The sequence below is a fragment of the Bidens hawaiensis genome, unplaced genomic scaffold (genome assembly GCF_021521415.1).
Source record: "Bidens hawaiensis isolate Kalapana, Puna unplaced genomic scaffold, B.hawaiensis_p1.1 tig00010384_1, whole genome shotgun sequence".
In the NCBI taxonomy this organism is placed as follows: Eukaryota; Viridiplantae; Streptophyta; class Magnoliopsida; order Asterales; family Asteraceae; genus Bidens; species Bidens hawaiensis.
Genome location: NW_027491789.1, coordinates 451,508 through 465,257, shown reverse-complemented (window position 1 = coordinate 465,257; position 13,750 = coordinate 451,508). Strand labels below are relative to the sequence as shown.

Here is a 13,750-nt window from a genome sequence, read left to right as displayed (position 1 = left end):
GACAGCCAAAACCAAAACCGAAACTCTATTTCGACAAAACAGAAATCGTACGGAATCCAAAACTAATATGTGAAATCGTAACCAGTGCAACAACCTGTGTGTTCAACGAGCCAAGGCTCTGATACCACTTGTTAGGAACAAAGCGGCGCGCGGAAGCGAAACAGCACACACATGCACAACGATAAACACGCATAAACGAAAATATAAACGACACAAGAATTTAACGTGGTTCGGTCCCCGCGAGGGGACCTACGTCCACGGGCTGCAACTAGGTTTTCTTATTCGCTCAGAACAAAGATTACAATTACATGATGGGATATATATAATAAACAATATTAGGGTTAAACATAATTAGGAACCAAAACTGGGCCTCCTAATAAAACCGGCCCAAAGGCCTTCATAACCCAACACTTCCAACTATATGCACAAGCTCCTCATCGCTATCTACATGAATCACACTATCCAAAGTTATCTCAGCTTCGATATTCCAGTCCGGGTCAGCTGGGACCCCACGAAACTCGGGTTTTCCTAGATTCACGAGACTTGGGCAACTAACGATTAATATAAGACGTTCGGTTATAATGACGAATTTGCCCCCTTGTTTGAGTGGTTTTGATAGGATTAATGTTTCGTCTTTTAACATCAAGTTGTCATCCGAGTTGGATAGGACCGATACGCCAACGGCTTCTTCCCATAAGTAGGGTTTTAAAGGGTAGTCTTGTCTTAAAGGTCTTGGGAGACGGACCCGCAGCTGGTGGGACCCCATGTGGTAGAGTTTGCTTCGGTTTCTTATGCTACGGGCAATTTTTTCTGTGACTTCAAGGATGCTTGCTGCTGGTCTTGCCACAAGCCCGGTTACTCCAAAAGCAAAACCTGTCAAAGGATAAAGATGTAAATTTACAAATCAGACACGGCAAAAAAACACGGGTACCAAACATGAACACGGCCCATTTAACTAGACGTTTCATTTACCAAACATGAAAACATACATGTTTAATAAACGGATTACACATGACCCGTTTAACATGGTTAAATACAAAATGTTCGGTAACACAAATGATCCGACTCGTTTAACACAGTTAACAAATAACAAAATAAAATATAAAAAGTCACCAAACATTACAATTCATGATATCCTAAACGAGATTGGCTGGATCAACACAACAATTTATGTTAAGTCAGTTTTTTTCTTCTTTTTTTATTAATTTCTTAGAGTTAACGTGTTAAATATTAAATTTTTCAAGAACGTAATTTTCTTATAACAAGTTGAAAGCCGCCCAAAGCGTTCTATTTAAAAGTAAACCTACAAAATGCTTTATTCAAAAAGATCTTTATTGAAATTATATAACTTTCGCAACCGCAGATGACACAAATTATTTTATATAGAAAACATTAAACAATTAACGCCATTTTTTCCACAGGAAAGTACCTGAGACGACTCCTGGAAGACCATGTTTCTCGGCTCCTTTTATTGGCGACTGGAGAAGACCAGTGAGCCCCTAAAATTTGAAAAATATATATTTTGTTAATTAAGCAGACTTAATGACAGCGGTTGGATAATGGGGGGAAAAACTAAACCTCCAAAATTTCATTTATCACGCCTTTGCCATGAGACGGCATTCCCTTTTGTTGCCTTTCTATCTCGCTTGCAGTAGGGTCATCCATTGTAAAGGCGACGATACCCTGCAAGTATTAAGTTTTAACAATGCAGGTAAACAAACAAATAACTGTTTATTTAACTTTAAACCGGTAATAAAATTATACCTTGTGTGCAGCTCTACTGACTTGAGTGGTAGCATCACTAATGGCATACACTGTGTTACTAAGAAGACTAGTAGTTCCTTGAGCCACCCCTGTGATAAGTCCAGCTGGACTCTGAAAACGTAGTTGTACAATATGTATATTAGAGGGTAATTTCCACCATAGCACTAAAAAGCAACATTATATTATATTATTACCTGCATAAAGCTTTTGGCTGGAACCGACAAAAAATCTTTGATTCCAAGTCCAACACTCCTTGCAAAACCCATGGGATTGCCTATAACACCATCAGAACCAAAAACCTGAACGATAATAATCGCAATATATTTAATTATATATTGTTAAACACAAATCATGATAACATGTTAAAATCCCACAAGCTAAAGGATACATATTTGAACCTTGTACATCTCGTGAAGAAGTTGCCGTGTGTAATGAATTATCAAGATCTCTCGAATGGATTCCAAACTAGCCAATTGATGAGAAATTGTCAATCGTCTCAGATTAATTCGTGCTCCCTCCACGTCAGCAAGAGCCATAAGACCTCTCTATACACAAGTACAAGTATTTAAACGGAGAGTAGATGCAATAATAAAATTGGATAATTACTTTATACACAAGTACACGTATTTAAATGGAGAGTAGATGCAATAATAAAATTGGATAATTATCCCAATTGTCACCCTTACATGGATAAGATACTCTCCTGATGTAAGTATTCCATTTCTTAGCATCCATGGACTGCTTGAAAAGCTGCAAAAAGAAAAATAAGACCCATAAGTGAACATATAGCATTAAACTAAAAATATTAAATAAAAGATATGCAAAAAACAATGAGTGAATAACCTTAGAGTTATTGTGACGGGGGCTACTTCAAGAACTTCAACGTATATTTTCTTCTGTTTTCGTGCTAGGTGATGGATTTTTTGCCAAGGTGCTCCAATTGGCACAACTGATGGAAGCAAAAGGGAGCTTTGACTTTGACTTTCAACAAATATAGAATGATCCCCATTTGACTTTTGATTTAGATGGGTGCCAGAAAATTTCCTTGCAATATTTGCACTGAAATTTGAGGAGAGAGGATGCATGACTGAATCCTTATGCGACGCTGCTTTGCTATGAAACCTTGAAGATACCGTCTTATAAAAGTCAAACAGACCTAAGATGACATCTTGCTCCAGCTCAAGATGAAAATCGGTCATTCTAAAGCAGGAAAATATGAATTAGTAATTCGTACAGATGGAAATCTCAACCTACTTACTTGCGGGTCAATTCAGATTATATTTTATCACTACCGAGTCAGACAGGTCAAAAGGCACCCAAATTGTATTTTAATGCATATAAACCTCCTAAATGATTTAGTTCACTGTCAATATAGAGTTACTTTTGTGATCATATTAAAAATACTAATTATCATAGAACAATAACTGTGGACAAAAACATTTCTGTGTCAACCCGACTCACTACTCACAAGTAGCAATTTCAACCCATTTTACTATCAAACGGGACTTGATTAGATAGCACATACCTTAAAATTATATGCTCGAAAGAAAGTAACGCTCTATCTTTATTCCTCCATTTTGCAACAGCCAACGACAACACAGGCTCACATGAACTGTCAGATTTTAACTGTTTCATGTGTCCCCCTTTTACCCTCAAACTATCATCTTTAGTAATAATCTGAGAAGTTGAGATTTGCTTGTATTCATGGTCAAAAGATAATATAACGGGGTAAGGTGTGGTTGGAAGCTGGTTATCAATTTGCAAAGCAAATATATTCAATGAAAACTTTTGCTGCTCCAAACTCTGAACTAAATCAATCACCATGTTCCTCGCACAAGCAAGGAGCAACTCCTACAAAGCGGGAAAATTCATAAGTATTGTAAAATACTAAAATGGCTAAACTACCCCTGCGTTTGTAGCAAATTTTCAAGTTAATGGTACCTGCGGTTGAGAACTCATGACAGAGATCCCAATAAAGGGAATTGCAACTGATAATCTTTCTTTGTAAAGTACAGAACCTTCCTGTCTTTGGTCAAATTCTGTTTTATCATTTAGCTGAGGGGAATTTGGGCTTTTCATATCATCAAAACTATGATAACTTGAATCAATGACACTGAGAACCTGTATGATGGTAAAAATATCGATTAGACAAAAGAGTAATGTTATGAAAATTATTATTTGCATCTGAAATGCTAAAACAATATATACCTTTAATGCCCCTTCAGCATGAACAGATACCAACAATCTTCTTTCAGGCTTCTGTTAAATAAATCAGCCGAAAATCATATTAGCTACATTTGCTTTTTAACCGGCAACTCAAGAGTGATTAAGATTTATGAATATGACAAAATAAATCATGATGATATAATTGTACCTCAGAAGTTGCAGGTAAACACACTGGTTTGTGCTCTATAGCATCATCAAGGGAGTAAGAGCCTATTACTCTCTCAGCAAACACCTTGAGAGATTAAAAACAGAAAAACAGTGAGAAATAGCCTTGTACTAGATTACAATATAAGAAAAGTAATGAGAAACATATTGTCGCAATTAATTTATATTAATAAAAAGAATGCACACCTCAACAGTTAGACGATGTGGGTAACGGGTTCATCCCATGCATAAGGGCAAGATGTATAAGAATGAACAACAGTCTCAAATGCTTCACATTTTTGTTGATAAATGCGTAGTCTCTGCAACCAACAAAAATCATGAATTAAATTACTATTTTCTCCAAAGAAAATAATAACTTCACAAGATGTAGTAAGCACTAACCTCCTTTGAGAAATTATCAATCCTGTATGGCATAAAGCCAGTATCATCATCAGACAGAAGAATCAAGTTTGTCCCAGAATCGCAATGAGGATTCCCAAAAACCTTTGCATCTCTAATTGCGTCGCCAGCATTCTGTGCCTCCACGCGTACCATAGTAACTGCACCGGAAACATAATTCCGCATTTTTAACTGTGTATCACCTAAATGTTCTGGAAAGAAGCATCCAGACCACAGCCATCCAGGTTCATCAAAACGAACCGAAATGAGTAATTCCCTGCCATTTGTGTGTATATTAGCATCAGATAGAAGCATGTTAAACACGACTTTCACATAACTTTTGTGATCATATTTGTTACATAACTTTCACAAGTATGTTAAGCGCACATGCGCCTAGGCACACACGATTACTTTTTTTATTCTCTTTCACTTGGTGTTCTCTATTTCGTAAACAGGGGAGGCTCGAAGGGTGTGCGAGCCGCACCATCGGCCGGTGTGCATAAGTTTCGGGGGGCACAAACTTTTTTTTATACATATTACATATATATGTTTTTTGTTGTTAAAAATAAGGTTATTTGCAATGGTTTATGAGATAATTACATGCTCAGAATGGTTTATATTTATAATAAATCGGTCGATAAAAGTTTTATCCATGTACGCAAGCGAATACAAAAATTTCGTTAAGGCCTACATTTGCAATGGTTTATGAGATAATTACATGCTCAGAATGGTTTATATTTATAATAAATCGGTCGATAAAAGTTTTATCCATGTACGCAAGCGAATACAAAAATTTCGTTAAGGCCTACATGCCTTTTTATTTAATTTGGCTCGGCCAAAGTATTTAAATTCTCGGAGACGGCCCTGTTCGTAAACCATCAAGGTGGTGGAAACTGAATACTGGTAATAACAGGTTAGCAACTCAATGTAAGAAAAAAAACTACTGTACCTTGTTACATCTGTCCAATGAATATGAGAGTGCTGGCCAACTTTCAAATGATATATGAAGTCAGATCCTTTCTGCCTAAAGCACAAGTCCTTACTGCATGCATTACTAATCACATATCTGAAAAACAAGAGAAAAAGAAGATAATAAATCAGTAATGGACAAAACTCCAATGATCACAGTAACTACATGAGGTGGCACCTAAGTCATATAGGTATAAACAATAAATCAGCTAAAAATGAGTCAGGTGGGTCCAAAGTCAAAGCATAAACCACCTAAGTCATTGTATTTGATATTATTAGATTATTCGTAAGATAATTTAGCTTTTTGAATCATATTTGACACGTTAATCGTTTCAAAAGTATAAAATTTAAAAAATGTGTAACCATCCTGACCCGATTTTAACCCTGCTCGCTATTTAACACAACAGACCAACCTATTATGCCAAATTATTTATTCAGTATTACTAGATTGATATTGAAGTAATATATATTATTCGTCATATTTGGCAGGCTAAATATTCGTCAACTCAACTCGAACCGTTTTGACCGACCCAAAAACAATTCATTTTTACCAAAACTGACATGCTAAATACTCAAGAAACTATATTCTGAAAATAAAGTGTTGCGGGCCCAACTTGACCCATTTTAACCCCAGAAAGATAATTCTATTTTGACCCATTACCCCGCCCATTGGACCCACCCATTTTGCCACCTCTAGTAAATCGTACGATAACAGAGATGTCAAACCATGATACCTTGGCTGGAAATTAATAATCCTTGTCCTTCCAGAAAAAGGGCCAGATACAGCACTAGAAGATACAGATAATACATATGAAGAACTGTTTGATGATTGGGGAACAAGAACGGTAGTTGAACCAGTTGGCGGGACAAGAAAAAATTGACTAGACCATGAATTGTCAAGGTTACTTTCCACATCAGCATCAGACTGGCACCGACTAACTTTAACCATAATATCACTTTTAAGATATATTAGGATCAGGAGAATACATGCAAAAATTAACCTTTTTGCCCTTTGCATCATCAAAATCAATCAGTTTCACATTTGATCGACTTCTTGAAACTGAATCTTTTCCCTTGTCATCCATAGATGATGTTTGATCCTCTATATTCTTCGGAAACTTACCATGATATGTTTCCAAGGTCTTCCTAGTAGAAACAAGGTTATTATTTTGATACCATCATTTTGCAAAAACTGATTGGAAGACAAAAGGCCAAGACCGTCTTTTTTGCCTAAATACGGGTCCCGTTCATCCAAATCATAACATGAAGGCACAGTGCAGCCATGTGCCATTCGTGCATTGGTAGCATTGGCAATGGTGAGGGGAAAGCCACAACAGTTATATAATAAGAATGGAACAAATATGCAGATTTCACGGGCTCCGGAAAATGCAACCATCACCTTTTCCATTGTCACGAATAATGAACCTAGACAAAAGCCAGCAGCCACAATAATCAGCTTTTGTGTTCGCGTGTTACACGGGTGTTCAAAATTAGGGTCAACTAAATAACCAGCCTAATCCTTTTGTTATCTAGGTTATTCAGTTTAGTTTATGGGTGAATTTAGAGCACGTATGCAGCTTAATGTTCGTTTTTTAATTTTGGTACCCAAATCTGTTTTTTTTACTTCTTTCCAAATATTATTGGCCACTTTACTATCTTAGTTTGTCCAAAATTAATTGTCCACTTTTAATATGGATAGTTATAATTTATTGTTTACTATTTCCCTTTATAAATCTTAATTAGCTTCAACATAAATTGAATATGAAAAAGGTGTTCTTGAATGCAAGGGTAACGTTGGCATTTTGGTAGCTAAAAACAGCATATAATTTTATTTTATATTTTTTGGTGTGTGGACAATAACTTTGGGATGGGGTGAGTATTGGGTTATACAAATAACCAAAATAGTTTAAATTAGTACTTTGGTAAATGGTAATATGATCATCCAGAATAACCTTATTCCATTTTAGAAAAGCCCTTGCTTGTGTAATCTTATCAACTGAATAATCTAAACCCAAATTCAGAAACCTTGTTACCTAATCTGAAACTCACCTCAATAGCCTAGTCCTTATTAAGTACTTAGATTGAACACCCCTATGTCGGTGTACATTTGCATGTTTGTGAGTGTGAGTGTGAGTGTGTGTGTGAGAGTGAGAGAGAGAGAGAGAGAGATAGAGGAGAGAATAAAAAGGATCGAGTAATGATCACCTTTAGAGGTATTGGAACTAAAGTTAACGAATTCAGATGAAGAAAACTTTGTTCCGCTGAATTTAGCAATTTCACTAAACTTCTCTGCACGGGGGAACTTCAGACCAGATGGTCTAAACCCATGAATATTGAAAGTTAATGAAAGATCATGCGACGAGTCAATATGATGAAAACAAGTTTCAACCTGCAGATGTTAAAATGAACACAAATAAATATGAATAAAACAAAGACAAAAGACAGTTAAAATCCATACAAGCTACCAACCTCTGAAAGCAACATGTCACGTGTGACTCCACCACTCTCGATCGTCAAAGAAACTGTTACTGGTAAATAATTTTTTACTACTAAGGGATTAGTTAATGTAATCAGGTGAATACACCGCTTATTAGACTGATCTTGATTTTCTATCTTGTCTGATTGCTTTATATAAAGAGATGATGAACCCTTGTTTATTCGTCCATTAGAAGGTAGACACATGTCATGCACTGATACGCAGCATCGAAAAGGATCACTACTCGGAAGAGAAGGATAGCAGACGAATGAACGAAAGTTTTTGTTTTTTATTTTAGTTTCATTAGAGAGAATATTCGAAATACTATAAGCTTCACTCCAAAGGTAAGTGCTGCCAAGTGGACGCCATCTTATACGGCCGGTTTCAGCCAAATGTAGAGGAAGAGGAAACTCATGACCAGGTTCTACTGGATCCAGAATCTGAAATTAAAAAAAAATTATAGACATATATACGCCACACCAGCTCCAGTAACATTATAAAATAAATTTTCTACAATTGAGTACCTTTGGAGATACGCCAAATGGAATATCAAACCGCACTTCAAATGGCACTGATGTTGCATTTAAGAGTATGACCTAAGAGAGAGAAACCATTAGAACTTTTTTGTGTCGGTCTCGGGCTTAGGCCCATTTGTACATATAATGTAGAAATAAGCATGGCTAACCAATTGAACTTACAGTGGAGTACAGGCGCACTAACTTAGTGTATCTTTGAACTGAAACATCAATTATTGCAGGAACGACATAGCTACTAACACCTTTAGCAAAATCGCCGCCATTTTCAGCTCCTAAATTAGTCGACAAATTAGAAAAATCCACCTCAAAAAAGCTGACACCAACCAAATCAATAGAAATGGGAGTTGACAATGTGGAAGTTCCTTCAAGTTGAACAATGATGTAGTGATGCTGCGCATCAGCAACATGTCTGTCACCTAGGCTGTCAGAAGATTGGCTGGTTCTAAAGCTGAAGAAACACTAAGTGAACCCACAGGCAGATTATAGATAATCTGGGGGTTAAGTAATGTTTCCCACGAGGATGAGGTCCAGCAGAGAAGGTTGTTCTTCAGGGGACCTGCAAAACAGACACCGTAAGCTCGTCACTGAGAAGGGGGGGTTCCTCCTTGTGACCACCCTCCGGCGTGAGAATCAGACTAGATTGCTCTGAATATAAGTGTATATTAAGAGATTGCTAGATAAGATTGAGATATCAGATGATGTCCTTACCATTCCAAGGTGTTGGAGTATTTATAGCCGAAGGTAGGTTTCCAAGCAGGTACAGCCGGCTGAATAGTATTCCTGTTCTACCAACAGTGGACTACGCACAGGCCATGCTGGTTGGTGGATAGGTTACGGCCAACAGTAATAAGGTCGGCTGTATACTGTTCCTTTACTGCCGGCTACGCACTGTTCCACCAACTGTAGGCTGCGCACGTTCAATTCGTAAGGGTTGATGAGTAGGCAGCGGCTAATAGTGACAAACAGTACTAGAGGGTGCTCCTCCTCGTATTGTTGTCGGTGAGCTGTCACCCTGTGATTAGTTCATGGGCTGCTTTGGTCAAATTGTCTGTTCCGCCCATACCTTAGTAGGTATAGTACGAAAGACCTTCCAGAAGCATACGGACTGGCTCATTTAGGCGGGAGTGTTCCCGCCTTGCTCATTCCTTCATGTGACTACTGAACGAATGCCTTGTGCGTGTAGGCTTGCTGTTAGTGCGGGTAGCCTTCCCTGATGGCTTGTATCCGCAGCTGCGGGAACAGGCGGGGTACTTCACCATTGGGAGGCTTTCTCTGCGGGTACAGCTGGCGTACTGCGCGTAAGGTTCTTTGAGCATGGTGGGTCCTGCTGGAGCAGTTGGTCATTGCGCAGACGTCCCTGTTCAAGGTGAGTCTTGCGGGTCCAACTGGGCTCTGCTGGGACCTACCTCTTCAAGTCCCCCCAGTCCAATGTTCTTCTCATGAATTATTAATAAGTGAGGTGAACTTTTGGACTTAGCAAGGGGTTTTGAAAAGGGTTTAGTTTTTCGGTTTTCCGTGGTGATTCATCCCGCGGTTTTCCTGATGTCACGCAGAAATTCCCGACTTTTCTGCTTGATATTTGGGTGTGAAGCGGGTAGGTTTGTAACCTCCTCGCACGTCAGGAGCGTTGAGTCCCACTTGTGTGGATTCTCCATGGGGTCTTGGTAGTTTTCAACATAGTGATCAATTATGCTAAAACCACCAATTCCATCTTGGAGTTTCAAACAATATAGTTCTCGACGTTCCCGTCGTGCGGGGATGTTATTCACGTTTCCGCAAGCATGGCCCAGAAGATCCTTCTTGGTTTGAATTCCCTGCAGAGTGCTAAGTACGTGAAGGGTTTTGCCTTGACACTGTACCCGCACTCGTCTTACGGTTACTTTACTTCCAAGGTATTCCTGGCGTCAATTCCCTGCGGGTGCTAAGTATGTGAAGGGTTTTGCCTTGACACTGTACCCGCATCCGTCTGACGGTTACTTGGTTGCCAAGTTATTCTTGGCTTCAATTCCCTGCGGGTGCTAGGTATGTGAAGGGTTTTGCCTTGACACTGTACCCGCATCCGTCTGACGGTTACTTGGTTGCCAAGTTATTCTTGGCTTCAATTCCCTGCGGGTGCTAGGTATGTGAAGGGTTTTGCCTTGACACTGTACCCGCATCCGTCTGACGGTTACTTGGTTGCCAAGTTATTCTTGGCTTCAATTCCCTGCGGGTGCTAGGTATGTGAAGGGTTTTGCCTTAACACTGTACCCGCATCCGTCTTACGGTTACTTGGTTGCCAAGGTAAGGGGTATTTTCCCGCTCACTTTTGAATCTTTTTGAATTTTGAATTTTGAAATTCGAAGAGTTGGTGAAAGGATAAGAACAGTCCAAACCTCTGAAACGTCGTGCGACGGTTTCTTCTGACTGTGTCAGGACGTCAGGAAGTTATGGTGACGTGACAGTACATGGTCATTCCAGATGCTTTTTCAGGCGCGTGGGCGCGATTTTTCGGGCGCGTGGCCGCGAAATTAATGGTATGCGTCCTGTCAACAGCTGTTGCCAGCTTGCTTTTTGCCATGTGTCATAGTTTCATTGCACCTTCGTTTTCTCTCTCTTCCGCATTAATTTCATCGCATTAATTGCGATTAGTATATAAAGGGGGAGAGGGTTCTTTGTAATCCACACTTTCACTCTTCTCTTCATCTTCTTTGCGATTTCCGGCGAATACTAACCTTTTCAGGCAAGCATTCTCCCGAAATCGTTTTCTTCTTCTTTTACAAGATGTCTCGTGATCTCGAATCTACGGCTGATGATAAGAGTACTGCTGGCGAGTGCCAGTGTGCTCTGCCTGGTGACCTGTATCGGTACGTCGTCAGGAAGTTCATGCTCGAGTCTCTCGAGCCTGAGTTTCCTGAACCCCACCAGACGGTGTACGATGCCCCCAGAGGCAAGGTCGGGGTTTATGCTGCATTCTTTGTCTATGGGAATCTTAGGTTCCCATTGACAAAGTTTGTTTACCGTGTCCTTGAGAGGCACGGTGTTCATTTGACCGAGTTGCACCCCATGGCGATCGCTAAGATTCGCCACTTTGAGTGGGTGTGCCGGATACTGGGCATTGAGCCCTATGTTGACCGCCTGATGACCTTCTACACTTGGAGGTGCATCCAGGGGTGGTACACGTTGACAACCCGGATTAAGGGTTTAAAGATCTGCGCGACCGAGCGCAGTCTTCGCTCGTGGAAGCGGGAGTTCTTTTTCATATCCGCTCGCGCCATCCCCATTGCCATGAAATTCAAGAACGGGCAAGCACTTCCCAGCCTTCACGCCTCCAGCTACCAGGAGGCGGAATGGTTTGCGAAGATATCTCGGGTCCAATCTCCGGTTTACCGGTTTGCGGAGTCCGGGATGGTGATGCTGGGGATGAGCCGGGTGTGGAAGGAGGCTGATGCGCGCAAGATTCCGATCGTCCTCGAATACGGTTCGAACTCTGTTCCTTACGGTATGCCTTTTTCCCTTTTGTTGATTTTGAATTTCTTCTAACTTCTTTCCTGTTTATTTCAGAGGGGAACGACTTGCAGTCGCTCCTGAACCCGCGGGAGGCTGACGGTCCCGCACGGATGGGTACTCGCGCTCTAGATGAGAACGAGTTGCCCATCCTAGAACAAACGGCGGATCGGTTCGTGGAGGTCTATCCGCTAGGCCATGAGATCCTTAGCGCCCGTCGGCCAGGTAAGGCGCTCTTCGACCCTCAACCCCTCAATGTTGAAACCTCTGCTGGAATTCCTCTAATCGTATGTTCTGATGAGGAATCCGCAGATGGTCCTCCGTTGGTGCGGAAGAAGAAGGCTGCCGGCGAAAAGGGGAAGGAGAAGGTGGCCTCCACAGCCGATCCAGCGCCTCGGTCTGACTCGGAGACCGAGAGCGAAGAGGTGGCGGGGAATCCCGGTGGTGACAAGATCACCATTCCGGAGGCTGTGACAACTGTCACCGAAGAGCCCAGGATGACAACGGTGACCGGCGTGAAGAGGCCGGCTCCATCGGGTTCATCCCCGCCCGTCCGTACTTTCAGGCTCAAGAAGACCCGTAAGTACAAATTTCCTTTAGCTTTAATCTTCATAGCTTTAATATCATTTAACACTTTTCTTTGTGCAGGCGTGGATGTTGACGCATTCCAGGGTGGAGCGTAGAGGAGTACCTCCCCGCCAATGATGGTAGGCCCGGTCAGCCTACCTGAGGCGACGACCCAGGCGGCTGCGCCTGCGCCTGCGCCTGCTTCCACTGGTTCAGTTGTTCACTCCGTTGAGCCGACTGTTCCAGTTGTGATGACGTCACCGCCGGCTGTGAGTGCTATTTTTACAGCATCTTTCACCGAGCCGGCGGTAACTTTTGCTGCGGATTCCGCGGCGGCGACCGCGGCGGCTGCTACCATGCCCCCGCCATCGGCAACGACGGCCGATCCATCAGGTACGCATGGGGCTTCTCGCCAATCTCTGCCACCTTCCCATCTGCCTGACCTCTTGGATGGATTTCCGTTGGGTTCAGGTGATGGGTTCGGCGGCTATCGGCCTGTAATTGACCCTACAGGTGCGTAGGGTTCTTTTGGCCCATTTATATATATTTTTTCTTTATCATCTTTTCCTAACTGCTTTATGTTTTTTGCAGTGTCGGATTCCAATGAAGTGTATGTTCCACGGTGGAACATTCGCCGAGGAACAACCCTTCGTACCCCTGTGGAGTGCGTGGAATGGGCTCGCCACGCTGCTCCCAGTGGTGCGTTGGGGGAAGCCATGGCTAGCTACCAGGAGGGTAGGCTAACCAATGAGCTTCGGGTTCTCCTGGCCCGGATGCAGCCGCGTGTCGAGCTGCTTTGTCGTGAAAACGACAAGTTAAAAGCAGCTCGCCTTAAAGAAGTGGCTCAGGCGCGGGCTGTCCGGGAGGAGAACCAAAGGCTTTCCGCCGTAGCTGCGGAAAAGGAGAAGGCCTTCAAGGCCCTCGAGGTTGAAGTTCAGGCACGACTCGAGGCCCGTTCCAAGGCTGCCCAAGCTGTTAATGAACAGCTTCGGCTGGCTAAGGAAACTGCAAGGAACGCAACCGAGAGGGCCACCAAGGCTGAAGCTGTTGCTGTGCCTCAACGCGTGGAGAATGAAGAACTTAAAGCCAAATTAGAGGCTCTCCAGCAGGCTCATGATGCCTTGGCGATGGAAGACGCCAAAAAGCTCCAAGAAATCCTGGACCAGAGGGGGGTGCTTGACCATGC

The 13,750-nt window shown here is 41.8% G+C and overlaps 1 pseudogene across 1 annotated transcript; it reads right to left on the bottom strand.

Annotated features, from left to right (window-relative positions):
* Positions 1 to 397: 397 nt before the first annotated feature.
* On the bottom strand, positions 398 to 12,610 carry LOC143535046 (intermembrane lipid transfer protein VPS13-like; annotated as a pseudogene). Its single transcript, XR_013135647.1, has 22 exons — positions 12,585 to 12,610; positions 8,677 to 8,962; positions 8,503 to 8,574; positions 7,972 to 8,418; positions 7,579 to 7,891; positions 6,741 to 6,927; positions 6,237 to 6,669; positions 5,483 to 5,599; positions 4,537 to 4,810; positions 4,342 to 4,454; positions 4,139 to 4,222; positions 3,973 to 4,023; positions 3,706 to 3,885; positions 3,290 to 3,615; positions 2,608 to 2,964; positions 2,451 to 2,514; positions 2,163 to 2,309; positions 1,959 to 2,063; positions 1,765 to 1,875; positions 1,579 to 1,683; positions 1,430 to 1,499; positions 398 to 873 (listed from the first exon to the last, which is right to left on the bottom strand). The product of XR_013135647.1 is annotated as an intermembrane lipid transfer protein VPS13-like (transcript).
* Positions 12,611 to 13,750: the final 1,140 nt, after the last annotated feature.